Source organism: Panthera leo, chromosome B4, assembly GCF_018350215.1.
Source record: "Panthera leo isolate Ple1 chromosome B4, P.leo_Ple1_pat1.1, whole genome shotgun sequence".
Lineage (NCBI taxonomy): Eukaryota > Metazoa > Chordata > Mammalia > Carnivora > Felidae > Panthera > Panthera leo.
This window is the reverse complement of record NC_056685.1, coordinates 119367506-119382422: the sequence shown is the minus strand read 5'-3', so window position 1 is coordinate 119382422 and position 14917 is coordinate 119367506. Positions and strand designations below refer to the sequence as shown.

The 14917-nt window shown below is 37.2% G+C and overlaps 1 protein-coding gene across 18 annotated transcripts in view; it reads left to right on the top strand.

Moving 5' to 3' along the window:
* Window positions 1-14917, top strand: part of ANKS1B (ankyrin repeat and sterile alpha motif domain containing 1B) — a 1079782-nt gene that overhangs the window by 648112 nt on the left and 416753 nt on the right. The gene's annotated exons all lie outside the window — the stretch shown is intronic.

Below are 14917 nucleotides of genomic sequence, written 5' to 3'. Positions count from 1 at the left end.
AAAGTGCATAAGTTCTAGAGATCTGCTGTGCAACATTGTGCCCTATAGTTAGCAGTACTGCATTGTGCATTTAAAAATTTGTTAAGAGGGCATAGATCTCATATTAAATGTTCTTACCACAATAAAAAACAAAAACAAAGAATACAGGAGAGAAAACAGGACTCTATTACCCCGTGCATTCACAACAAAAATGTCTTCTGTGTGAACTTCTCAAGCATTTAAATAAACCATTTGCACCTGGCATACTTTTGTTACTTTTTTTTCAATGGAATAAGTGCACATATTCTTGCTGGTATTACTTCAGAGTGGGACTCTGTATATTTATACTCTGTCTATCTTCAAAAAAGACTTGAGAAGGCTTATAAAAAAAGATATAATTACAGTAAAATAAGATTGCATTAAAGCAATGGTAAAAGATATGAACCAGATAGTTTAAAAGAAAAATTTTAGATGAGAGAAAAAGGAAAGAAAATATTCCAGAAAACCTAAGGAGAATGACTGCAACTAAGTATACAACATGGCTCTAAGCTTCTTAGCAGCCAAGACAAAAGTGGGATACAGAGCAGTCCTTATGAGAGAAATATTATTAAAGTATATAGAGAAAGGAATTCTCCTAGCTTGAAATTCTGGAAGGAAATTCCCCCAAGGGTCATTTTATAAAAGATAGATAGCTAGATTAGGAACAATCCTATCATTAGGGAAAGGAGGTGTATTCTATCTGTGACTTATACTGCAGTGATAAGGTAGTACCTCTGTGAAGACCTTTCTATGGGGGATTTTTAGCTTTCTCCATGACATAAACAAGCACTAGTTCTAAAATATCAATGTTGTTTTCCTTACTCTTTCAAAAAAGGCCCTCTTTATTTAACCTGTTATGTGGGCCAATGACTTGAGTACCAGGATTTCAGAGGTACTTAATAAAATTACCTCACTAAAATGTCACATGACAGACTGGGAGGCTATTAATTGTATGTGGAAGAATGTGAAATACAGTGTCAGAAAATGTAAGTTAGGGTCACAGCCCCATTTCTTACTGGCTGCATGACCTTGGACAAGTTACTTCATCATTTGAAGCCTTCATTTCCTTATTCTTTACAATGAGAATAGTAGATTTCTTACCTCTTATTCTGATTAAGTGAGATAATTTGCATGAAAGCACTTATAAACTGCAAAGGTCTGTTAGTTATTATTATTTTACCTTTCCAGAAGTCTCCTTGCCTTTAAATTAGCGGTCACTGGGTTTTTCTCTCCAAGCAATTGAATGCAGTTAATAAGCACTCACGGGGTGCCTGGGTGGCTGAGTTGGTTAAGCCTCCGACTTTGGCTCAGGTCATGATCTCATGAGTTCGAGCCCCCACGTGGGGCCCTGTACTGACAGGTCAGAGCCTGGAGCCTGCTTCAGATTCTGTGTCTCCATCTCTGTCTCTCTCTCTGCCCCTCCCCTGCTTGCACGCTCTCTCTCTCTCTCTCTCAAAAATAAATAAACATTAAAAAAAATTTATAAGCACTCAATAAAATAGTTGCTTTGTATTCATGCATAGACCATTCACTCTCTGGAAGACTTCTAAAACCAAAACAAAACAAAACAAAAAAACACGAAAAAAACAAAAATAGACTTTTTTTCTTGAAGAAGTAACCAGTAAAATAGATTTTCTATTTCATTTTTATATATGAAAGAAAAATTTGTTTACTCTATGAACAAAACAAATAAGGCCATTTTCTCCACTAATAGGAACAGAGAGGATTTCCAGGAGAATGAACAAAGACCAAGTGTGCATGCACACGTACACTTACGGCGTAATTCTTAGGTTGGACTGTGGTTCAATTTGTAGTACAATCTCTCCTCAACAAATTTGATAAAGTAGACCACAAATTATTTTCAAAAGATTATGCTAACGACTGACTGGTTGTATGTATAGTCTGGAGCTCAGAGAGCCTGACAGCAAACAGGCAACTCTGCTGCTGTCACAGTCATCCAGACCCCAGGGAAAGTGACAGCCTAGACATAAGTAATAGCTATAGGAAAAGAGAAAGGGGAGTCTGAGAGATGTCTGTTTTTTACTGATATTTAACCCTTTCTGAGTCACCAGTTGCTTGGTCTCCTGGAAACTATACGGCCTCTTGCAGGAAAAATGCAAATATACTTTAAAAGAAAATAATTTCCAATCCCTCTTACATACATATGTGAACGTATGTATAGATGTGTGTGTGCACACACACATATCCGTCTTGAGAAAAGAAAAATGCTTGCGGGCAAAGGAAATGCAAGCATTAATGAAGAATTATCAATTTCTAAAAGATTTTTCACATTCCTGAGAGTACTCCAAACCCTGGCTTTCTGGAGTTGAAAGTTTTCATACCTATGATTAGTGCTAAAAATATCACCAAAGTCTCTCAGAGAACCATGTAGAGTCTCTGTTCCATTTGGGAAGATCTGACCATGAAATCAACAATAGTTCATATCTTAAATAAACATCAGCCAGAGGAGATTTGGAAAGGGATTAAATGAAACATTTCAAATTATGAGATGTCAAATAAGAGAGTTTTAGTGTGTGTAGGTGTGGGATATCTAATACAAGTTGAAGATACATTTTATTTGCTCACATATTCTTGAATCAAATGTAATTTTGTGCACATTTTTCAATACAGTGATACACAGGGCATGGGGATATGCCAGGCTGACCCTGTGTGCTAACAATGATTTCTATTTCTATAAACCTATGTGTCTCTTATATCTTGAATTTCTTTATTGGCCACATATATTTTCAGCTTTATGATTCTAGACTGGAGAAAACTAAAAATGTTCATCATTTTTTACCTTGATTTTTTTTTTAATGCTGAGAAATTTTCTCCATATTTTTATTTGATTTTTATAGTAGGTAATGTATTTTATTCATGATTTATAAATAATAAAGCATAAATGATTGTACAATATTCAGTGAAGAAAATCTCTTTACAGCATCTGTTAACTTGATGGGGTTTTGGGGTGATAGTGGGGATTCGGAGCCAATGGGGCCAACAGGGCTAGCTGTTGTTAAGAAAACGTCATTTATTACTGTTTAGTAAAACTTCAGTCATGAGACCCTTCAGAAGTATATCAGGGGCCATATGCCTAGAGTATAATTGCCAACATATATTTGGGGGCTACAGATAAAGGAGGTTTGCAGAGGAATTTTTATGTGTTTTAGGAGCCCCATAGGATCCTGGAGGGTCAGAAGAATGTTAGGCCAAGATACCCTTTTGCCCCTAGCAAGGTGTCATCATCAAGGTGGCTGGGCTTCTAGAGGAAGGTCACTCCGCCAGTTTCAAGGACTTGTCAATGGGCTGTAGGCAGTAAGAGAATTTAATTTTTCATTTGCCTTTGTTTCCCACATCACCATGGCAAGCACTTAAACCCCCTTACATCTTGATGGGGGTGATATTAGGGCTTTAAGAAACAGAGTCTATAGGTTTCTGGAGATTAGGCTATGGATAAGATTGCCTTTTTCATGCAGTTTACTAAGTTATCCATAAACTGAAGGAGACTCCTGTCCTGCTTGGCTATGATCTCTGTCAATCATTTGTTTTCTTTCCTATCTTTCCTCCTGGGCAGCCAGGAGTGTCCAAGGAATATCACACATATCACACCTGGGGTGGGGGTGGAGAGTGCTGTTAGCCTGTACGTTGAGCTCAGCTTACCTTATGCTCCCCCATCAACCTCAGATTCCCATTTCTCCTCTTCATATGCAACCACAGTGTCAGATATATCCTTTCAGGGATATTTGATCAAAAGTACAAGCAAATAAGAATATATCTTCTTTTTCCCCTTTACTTCTCCCTTTTAAGCTATTTAACAGGTAGTACCATACTCTACACACTGTTCTTCATCTTGCTTTTTTAACTTATTAATTTAAATTAATGGAGATCTTTCCATAACAGCACAGAGAGCACTTCCTGGTATTTAAATGTGTGAATGTACTATAATTTATTTCACTATCTCCCATATTGCTTCTGGTATGTTGCTATTATAAACAATGCTGTAATGAGTAGCCTTGTTTATGTTTTACATGTGCAGCCATATATCTGATGTATATTTTCCCAAAAGTTAAATTACTATTCAAGGTACATGTATGCTTGTCCTTTTGATAAGTAATTGCCAAATTGCCCTCCTTAGGGGTTATAATTATTTACCCCATCACTGCCAATATATGGAAAAGTCTTATGTCCTGACCAATACAACATGTTTTCAAACTTTTGGACCTTTGTTTATCTGACAGGTAAAAAATACTATCTCTGTGCCATTTCTTATGTTATGAGTGAAGTTGAGCTTCTTTTCATGTGCTTAAGTTCCATTTGTATTTACATTTCTCTCTGAACCACCTGTTCATATCCTTTGCCCATTTGGGGAATATTATTGGACTATTTTTATTGATTTGAAGTTCTTTATCATTAGGCATATAGCCCTGTGTATATGATATGAGTTACAATGATCTTTCCCCAATTTTGCATTTATCTTGTGACTTAACTTATGGTGATTTTGCCATGCAAAGTTTTTAAATTGTTTTATAGTTGATTTAAATCAAGACTTTTTAAAATTGGCAATTTCAAAGCTTTGTGTTATTATTAGAAAGGCTTCCCTTACCCCCGCATTGTATAAGAATCTTCCTGTAGTTTCTTCTAGTACTTTTATCATTTTGTTTTTTCTAAATTTGCTCTGTATGTAATTTTTTCTTATAGATGATGTACAGATCAAACTTTATTTTTACAGATGACTGCCAGATTGCTTCTACATCAATTAAAGAATTAATAGTCCATGTGGGCTCACTGATTTGAGATGCATAGTTATTGTGTATGCTTGATGTCCAATGATACTTTGGTTTTTATCTACTTTCTATTGTGTTCCCCACATGTACCTGTATCTATCCATATGTCAACACCACAGTGTTTAATTATTTACACTTTATAATGTATGTTAGTATCTGTTTTTAGAGTGCGTGTGTTTTCCTACCTAGTAAACTCATGATGACATTCCAATACTTTTTAAGTGTTTGAACACCACCTGATAGGGTTTTTGAGTGGTTGGGGTCTGGAGCTGATAGCTAAGAAAGAATCTTGAGGCGTCTTCAGTGCAAAAAAGGTGATTTTGTTAAAGCACAGGGACAGGACCTGTGGGCAAAAGGAGCTGTCCAGGGATTGTGAGGAGTAACTGATTATATACTTGGGAGAAGGGGGAGGTAAAGGCAAGGGGAAGTTTCCAAAGGGGCTTTCATATGCTAAAGAAGACTCACAGGATCCTGGAGGCTGAGCTATTGTCAAGCTAAGGTTGTTTTTCCCTCTAGCAAAGCATTAACATTAAGACTGGAGGGAGTTCCTAGAGGAATATTTTACTCTGCTTATCTCAAGTATTTGTCAATGGGCTTCAGGTTATAGGGAAATTTAATTTTATCTGACATTTTATTCTGCCTTTGTGTCCCATTTCACCATGCACCACCTCTCTGTTTCTTTAAGGTGTAAACATGTCTAGTTTATCCTCGAAGGGCAGGTAAATGACCCCAGTTCTGCAGACCCAGACATTAGCCAGAATTGTCTTTCTAGCTGACAGCTATGCTCAAAGATTGACTTCTTAGAGAGAAGCTTTCTAAGTAGGAGTAAGATCCCAGCACATGTGTCGGGTCTTTAGAGACTGAGATGGCTGGTCTTCACCTGAAGCTTTAAAAAAAAAAACAAAACAAAAAAACAAGGCATCCCCTGTCATGTTTAGAGGAATCATTCTGTGTACTTTCTCACAAAAGTACTTTGGGCCTTTCTCTGGTCTTCTCAAAGCCCAGCCAAACTCTGAAACGAGCATATATTGTGACTTCTCTGTAATAACTATAGTTGATTTTCTGCTTAAATCTGAGCCGCAGTCTTCACTCTCTACAAATTTTAAATTGTTTTATAGTTGATTTAAATCAAGACTTTTTAAAATTGGCAATTTCAAAGCTTTGTGTTATTATTAGAAAGACTTCCCTTACCCCCGCATTATATAAGAATCTTCCTGTAGTTTCTTCTAGTACTTTTATCATTTTGTTTTTTCTAAATTTGCTCTGTATGTAATTTTTTCTTATAGATGGTGTACAGATCAAACTTTATTTTTACAGATGACTGCCAAATTGCTTCTACATCAATTAAAGAATTAATAGTCCATGTGGGCTATTCATACTCCCTTACTTTATACTCCCTTACTTTAAAGCAAAATCTTGGTTATTTGTTTGTTTGTTTGTTTGTCCATTTGTTTGTTTGTTGCCTGGCAGGGAGGACAAAAGGCTTCTTTTATCCTTCATTTCCACTTTTATATTGTCACCATTCCTTATGCCTAGAAACATTTGTTTCATGGTTGAATTCTACCTGTTGAAGGTAGTATCAAAGAAAAATTGCACTGAATGGAGTTAAACAGTCAAGGAAGACTTTATTAAAGACTATTGCAATAGGAGAAAGAATAAATTTAACTCCTGAAACAAAGGTGGGAGAGATTTTTACTGCTGGGATGAGCTAGTGGAAAAGTAGGACAGTTATGGGGAAAGGTCGGTCAATGTAATTAGGCCATCTGTGTTTGCTAATTGATGATTATTGAAATTAACTCCTACCCTCCCACAAGCCTGGGAGATAGGGGCAATATCATTCTGATGACTGCATTTCACAGGGATCTCTTTGAGGCACTTGGGAAAGACTTGCCTTGGTTGTAAAACCAGCAAGAAACTGGGAGAAGATTTACAGCTCACAGAAGCAGAGAAATAATTTATAATTGTAAATTTTCTGAAGTAAGCACTCTAAGAAAAGGGAGGTTAGGGGCCTATGGTGAGGAAGAAATCTGTCTAAAGTTTAGTCAAGCTAAGGGGACATTAACCCACAGTGAATCTATTCACTAAGTAACTCATTCTGCCTGTAACTCTCAGACCTCTAATGGAGATTCACCCTCTTGTTTGAGAGAATCATCTATATTTGTCAACCAAGCTGAGTTAGAAGAATCACATTGCTAAGTATAGTGGTTTCGTGTGATTTCATGTTTATGAGCATTTACATACATAGGCCAGAAAATGTCTAGGCAGTGCAGATACTCATAGAACCCTTCACATGCTATAGTATTTTGTACCATGTTTCATAAGACTTACTCTTAATTATAAGAGTAGTAATTAATTAACTTTTTAGGAGGCACTTAATATGAGCCAGGCACTGTTGTATGCATCTTACTTATGTTAATTCATATTATCCCCACAGATATTCTATGAAGTAATTATTACTCCTACTTTGCAGACTCTAAAACAGAGGAACAAACATTAAGAAACTTGCCCAAGGTCATTTAAATGGGAACAATGGGACTTAAACCCACTCTTGCTGCAGAACCCAAGATTTTAACTTCTATGTTAAATTGCCTTGCTTTCTAATCTTTCAGGAGTTTTGCCCAGGGGGCTAGGGCCTTATTTTCTTTTAAGAATTGTTCAGGAGTTGATATAATAAGGTAAACACAAAGATCCTGGAGCTTAGCTGGTCTCCAGACTTCTGAGCCTGTGGGCAGCAGGTCAGAACCAGACTATAGAGGCTCCCCAGCCTGAACACCACTGTGGCAACTACTTACCACAGAATCCCTTAATAGTCTGTTGTATGAATTAGGAATCAGATATTTTCCATAAAGCACTGTGAAAGAATTCAATAAAGACAGCTAGGGAAATTAAAATAAGCCATTTTACTCTATAATAATTCAAAGGACTTAGGGAGAAACATCTGTCAAGGTCAGGGAAATAGAAGAATGCTGGGGGAGGAAAGGTGAGAAAAAAGATTTTTTTTTTTTAAAATCCAAAGAGCAGAAGTTAGGAGAGCATCCTTTTTTTTTTTTTTTTTCTGAGCAGCTTTGAAATGTTAATCTTTGCATCCTAGTGTTAATGTGGACCCTAGAGCAGGATGCTGGAGAGTCCCTTCACCTCTCTGAAGTCTGTGTACCTGTGCCAAGATGCAATCATTATAGATTACTTTTTCTTTTTTCTGGTTGAGCCCTCATCTTTGTCCCTTTGTCTTATCACTGGGCTGGGGCAATAATACATAAAGAGGGGAAAATGTAGATTGGATTTTAATTAAAGATCCGTAACTTATCAGATGAGGTATCTTATGCAAGACATTTATCCACTCTGAGTCTTAGTTTCCTCATCTGTATAATGGGGATAACTCTTTTTAGAGTTATAAGGATTGGAGGTAACATCTAAAAAGTGCTACTTATACAATAGTCACTCAACAATTTAGGAAAATTAAGTATGCTTCAGTTTCTTCCAGTCATCTTCAGCTGAAGAGCTCAGAGCAAAGCCAGATAAGATTGAAACTAGGGACAGGTCTATTTTCTAGGGCTATAGAAACAGCTGTCTGTGGACTTTACGGTGGTAGGTGATGAACAAAAAGGATCACACTGGTAAAGAAAAGATAAGACCACTTATGGTTATAGTCAGTATTGAGTCCAATTTATGTTGGATGTCCAAAGAGTGTTAAAGAATCTTAAGAGGAGACAGGAAGCATAATGGAAAATTCAGGTAGTCAGAGCAAACGTAAACCATATTTTGAGCAACAATTTCCATAGGTATTAGGGCCCAGACATAAAGCAGGACTCACGAGGGAGGAGGACTAGCAAATGCAAAGGAACTAGATTTCAAGAAGATTCAGTAGGTCCTCAAAATAGGAGCACAGGAATGTAGATCAAAGGAGCCCCCTTTATAAGAGTGGTACACATGTGTGAAAGTCACACTCGGAGAGCGGAGAATGAGAGGAACAGGACCTTGAAAGTAGGGAGGTTAACATAACTTTTTTGGCTTCTGCAACTGAGAAACCCAACATAACAGTGGCTTAAACAAGATAAAATTTACTTCTCTCTGGGGTGCCTGGGTGGCTCAGTCAGGTGAGCATCTGACTCTTGATTTCAGCTCAGGTCATGATCTCATCATTGTGGGATCAAGTCCTGCATCAGACTTTTCACTGAGCATGGAGCCTGCTTAAGATTCTCTCTCTCTCTCTCCCTCTGCCCCTACCCTGTTCGTGCTCTTTCATTCCCCCCCACCACCTCACAAATAATTTTTTTCAAAGTGTACTTCTCTCACATTAAAGTTGGGCCAGGAGTCTAAGGTGATATGGCAAAAATCATCCAAAACATCAGGGCCCTCATTCTTTCTATCTTGTTGTTCTGCCAACTTTAACACATAGCTTCCATCTTTGACCCAAGATAAGGTCCTCAGCTTTCACCCATTCACTTTGAAATAATGGCAAGAAAAGAGGACTACATTTTCATTTTAAGGATACAACTCAAAGTTGCACACCTCATTTCTCCTGTCATGCTGTTGGCCAGAACTTAGTCACACTGCCACACTAAACTACAAAGGAAGCTAGATGTAGTCTTTGGTTGGGCAGCCATGAGCCCACCAAAAATTCTCTCACTATTAATTAAAATTGCTAAACTTTTTCATGGACACCAAAACAGAATTCCATGGACCTATGATGTTGTGTCAAATCATGCCTTCTTAAAGGTGATAAGTCAGAGCCTTGCCAGACACTATATCTCCACTAGTATTTAGAGGAAACCTACTGGTCTCCTTCAAGACTTGAACTCTACAAAACCTCCTGGACTGTTGTTTTATTCCTATTCTATTAAGTGACAGAAAAATTCATTTCTAACATATACATTACTTTATTGAAACTACAAAATCAACAAAGTAAACTATAGATTTTTTAAAGAAATGTGTATTTTTGACTTCCTAGTAAAAAAAAAAGTTAAAACTAAATGTTTACAAAGTCTTGCAAAATGAAAGAAATGATTTAATAAAGCTTGCAGAATACCAAATGTATTCAGAACACCAAAAGTAAAATTTTAAGAATTCTACTCTGTCAGTGAGAGACCTAGTAACATGCCCAGAGTCCTGGAGCTATTAAAGTGGTAAAACCAGAATTTAAACCCAACCCTATCTAATGCAAAAGTAAAGTTTTTTTCATGTACACTTAAACATTCTTATAAGCTGCATCAGAGAAAAACATCAATTTGTCTATGACACACAGAATTTTATCACTTAGAATTTTTATTCTATATTTATTAAAAGAGCTCTAATATACTTAGACATTTTTTAAAATCATATATCATGTTTGGGCATACATAAAAAGGAAATATAAGCAAGTTAAGTTGCTTCAGATTTTTCTAAAACTTCCTCAGTGTCCAAATATGACTCTTCTGCATAGGTTCAGTTTGACTCAGTCATTAGGGTTCATATTTTCCCATATAATATTGTCCTCTGTGCTACCAAGAGCTTTGGTGATAAAGCATTTCCTAAAATAAACTATAAAAGAACTAAAAACTTGGGCTTTTAAGTTGGCTTTGCAGTTATATAGAGCTAGTCTACCTTTCTCACCCATTCTGCAAATTTTGATGCTGGTGCATTTGATAACTACATAGATAAAGACAATGACAACTATGCTGACTGCTCTTTGCCCAACAATGACTATACAGCTATCAATGTTAAGCCATATTCCAATTACTGAGTGTTCAAATGTTGAAAAGAGAGAAGTGCATCTTAGAATCTATGAGATAATACTTCCATTTGGTTCTTTAACTGTATTCAAGGGGATGCTTTGGTGTTTACAAATAGTTCTGCCTGCTTACTTTAGAGCCTCCCAATCTGTCTCCACACACATATCCCTATGATGGATCTCCTCAAGCCATTTCTTCATAGGTAGTTCAAAGGTAATCTTCATTAGATGGGTCTCGGTGGAATTTTCCCCACAGCCCAATTAGTAAGCCTGACAATAAGGTTTCTACTCTTCCCTGATGCTTTGAGAGTTGCCACAATTGTGACTTACAGTCCTCTGAGATAGACTGAGGGGAGGCAAAAGGGGAATTCAGGGCAGGTGAGTGATATATCACAGAAAGGTTTGAAATAAGCAGTTTGGGCTGAGAGGGTAGCAAAACAAGCTGCTGAAATGACCTGCTGCCAGACTGCCAGAGTCTCCCGGGAGCTCTGCTCTGGGCAGAGAGAAGCAGACACTGAAATGGCGCCACAGCCATCGGAAATCCTATTAGAGGAAGCAGGTCACTGGCAGGCGTAATTTGCCTTTTGTGAAGCTGCAGGAGTGGGAAATGAACCTCAGAGAAGTGATAGGAAAATAGCAGAAACTTCCATAGAACCTGCTGTGCCATTCAAAGATGGAACATGGGGGAAAAGCTAGATTTGAAGCCAGACAGACCTGGGTGGGAATCCCGACTCTGGTGCTCACACTCAGTGAGACTGTGCACCGCAATGCTGATCTTTGAGCACCCTTCATTTGCCTTCTCTAAAAATGAGATAGCCATCATCATCAGTATGTCACCAGGAGAACTAGAGGTGAGAATGGGAAGTGATGTAGCACCAAGTGGGCACTCAGGAAATCCAGCACTTTAATATTATTTAGTGTTACCTGCCTGTAAAAGGGAGTATCAAGGTACCCACGTGCAGCACTAGGCCCTGAAAGCATTGAGGGGAGTCCAGAGCCCTCATTCCTTGAAAACTTGGAATTATCATTGACTTTTGAAAATGATGATTTTGAAAAAAAAAAGAAAGAAAATGATGAGTCTGTGTAAATTTTATATTTGATTTCCAAAGCAGCCATCAATGCAAAGACTACATAAGTAGAAATCTATATTCATTCAACAAACATTTACTGAATGCCCATTATGTGCTAGGCACTGGACTAAGTTCTGAGGACTGAACAAACATGAGCCAGACTAGAAAAAATATAAATGCCATGAGCAAACTAATGCTAGCAGAAGGAGGAAATATTTCTGCCAACGTGCACAGTCAGAGTAGGTTTGTATTGGGGGGCAAGTGAGCTACTAGAATTTGAAGCATAGCAAGGCTTTTAATTTACAAATGAAGAAGACCCTGTACATATAAGGGCATGGAAAAGCATAGAGTAAAACATAGGAGATTGTTGGTTGGCATTTGAAATCATAGGAACAAAAGATGAAAATATAGGTTGGAGCCAAACTGTGGCAAACCTTTCATTCCCAGGCTGCCTTTTTCAGGAGGCAGAGCTAGTACAGTTTCATCATCAGAGCAGTGTTTGTGAAGAATTAATCTGGCAGCAGCATGGAAGAACTGTGGCTGCCCATGTGTGCAAATGCCACATTAGACAAAATCAGTATGCAGAATGGACTTTTTTCTTTTCTGCTTGCTTGTTTTTCCCTGTAGCATGATGCTCTGTATTGTACTTTATGACATATTAGATTGCCTGGGAACTATGGAGAAAGCCAGCACTTTGCCTTAGGTCTTCTTGGGAAGATGCACATTGGGGTGAATATTTTCTTGTCACTTCACCATGAGGTTTAGGGTTTGCCTGGCAGAAAAAAAAAAAACAAAAAACAAAAAACTGTGTGCCTGGGTTGCTAATCCTTCAGGAAAAGATGAATAATAAGGCAGAAGAGCTCCAGGTCTGCTCTGACCCAAGGCAGTAATTCTGCCTCATTACCACTTCAATGGGCCAGTCAACAAAAATTAGCATGGCTTGCCCTCCACTGGATGTAGTCTGTTCCACTTTGTTCTTATGTTTCAGACAGCTAAAGAATCGAAAGATGAGAATGATCAACTAGTAGGCAGAACTGAGGGATCCTTCCTGGTTAAAATAAGATAGTATCTCTCCTTTGAACTGAACTTAATCCAGCAGAGTCATTTCAACCACAAATATTTCTAAGAATTTAACTGTATGCAAAGAATCTTGAAGGGCAGAAGGAATCTAAGAGAACTTTTCTGTTCTCAGGAAGATTAGGGCTTCATTTAGGAAAAAGACTTTTACCCAAGTAACTGATACAAGATAGCGTTTGACAAATTCTCATGGGTTGAACATAATGGAGCTTTAGGAGTTCAGAGGAGCTAAATTTCACTTATTGATGGTGCTCAATACAGAAAGAGGAAATATGGAAGAGATAAAATTTTAAACTGTGACTAGTCATAGGAAGCAGTATAATTGACTTTACAGTCAGAATGACCTGGATACAGCTTTCTGCTAACATTGCTACTAGCAATGTGAGACCGAAAATCATTTAGCTTCTCTATTCCTCATCTATAAAACAGTGATGGCAATCACCTATTTCATAGAATTCATGTGAGCATTTAAATACATAATGCATGTAATGTGCTAACTTAATGAAGAGCTTGGCTTATAGTAAATGGTAAATTAACAATAATAGTTGCAGTGTTATTTTGTTATAGTTATTGGATAAAGTTCCACAAATAAGAGCAATATTTTCTAGAAACTCGAATCATAGACTTATCAACTACTTAAGTGATCCTTGGAAGTCCTGAAGACCCAGATGGTCCTGGGCAACCCAGATACTGGTGGATCTCCTGAAACTAACATGATCTAATATCTTGAGGTTGTCCCCTGCCTACTAGAAGTTTCCACTATTAAACAGCTGTGTAGCCTCAGTCAAATCACACACACAGTCTCTAATGGCTTCAATTACTTCTCTCTTAAAATGAGGAGAAATAGGTCTTTATTTTAGAACCACACAGAACCACAAAGCACACTGAATAACTGAATCATCTTAAGAAAGAAGAATAAAACCAGAGGTATCATGCTCCTTGATTTCCTTTGTACTATACTACAAAGTATAGTAATCAAAACAGTATGGTATTGTCATAAAAACAGAAACACAGATTAATGGAGCAAATAGAGAGTCTAGAAATAAACTCATGCATATATGGTCAATTAATTTAGGACAAAAGAGCCACGAGTATACAATGGGGAAAGAACAGTCTCTTTAATAAATGGTGAAGTGGAAATTGGATACCTACATGCAAAAGAATGAAACTGGACTACTATCATTCAAAAATTAATGGATTAAAGACTTGAATATTAAGACCTGAAACTCCTAGAAGAAAACATAGATACTAAGCAACTTGATATTGGTCTTAATGATATTTTTTTGGATCTGACTCCAAAGGCAAGAGAAGAAAAAGCAAGAATAAACAGATGGGACTACAGCAGACTAAAAAGCTTCTGCATAGCAAAGGAGCCCACCAACAAAATGAAAGGCACACTCCTGAATGGGAGAAGATATTTGCAAATCATATATCCAATAAGAAATTAATATCCAAAATATATAAAGAACTCATATAACTCAATAACAGAAAACAAACTGTTAAAAAAAAATGGGTAGAAGACCTGAATAGACATTTTCCCAAAGAAAACATACAGATGGTCAACATACACATGAAAAGATGCTCAATATCACTAATCATCAGGGAAGTGCAAATCAAAACCACAATGAGTATCACTTCACTCCTGTCAGAATGGCTAGTATCAAAAAGACAAGAAATAACAAGTGTTGGTGAGAATATGGAGAAAAGGGAAACCTTATACACTGTTGGTGGGAATGTAAGTTGGGGCTATTTCCACTATGGAAAACAGTATGGAGTTGCTCAAAAATTAAAAATAGAATTATCATATGATCCAGCAATTTCACTACTATGTATCTACCTGAAGAAGAAACCGCTAATTCAAAAAGATGCATGCACCCCTATGTTCATTGCAGCATTATTTACAATAGCCAAGATATGGAACCAACTTAAGTATCCACTGATAGATGAATGAATAAAGAATATGTGGTATATATACAATGGAATATAATTAAGCCATAAAAACAAATGAAATCTTACTATTTGTGATGACATGGATAGATCTTCAGGGTATTATGCTAAGCAAAATAAAACAGAGAAAGACAAATACTGTGTGACTTTATGTATATGTGGAATCTAAAAACCAAAACAAAACTCAGATTCAGACCCATAGATACAGAGAACAGATCAGTGGTTACCAGAGAGGAGGGAGCTAAGGTGAAGAAGACAAAATCGGTGAAGGGGATCAAGAAGTACAAACTTCCAGTTACAAAATAAGTCATAGG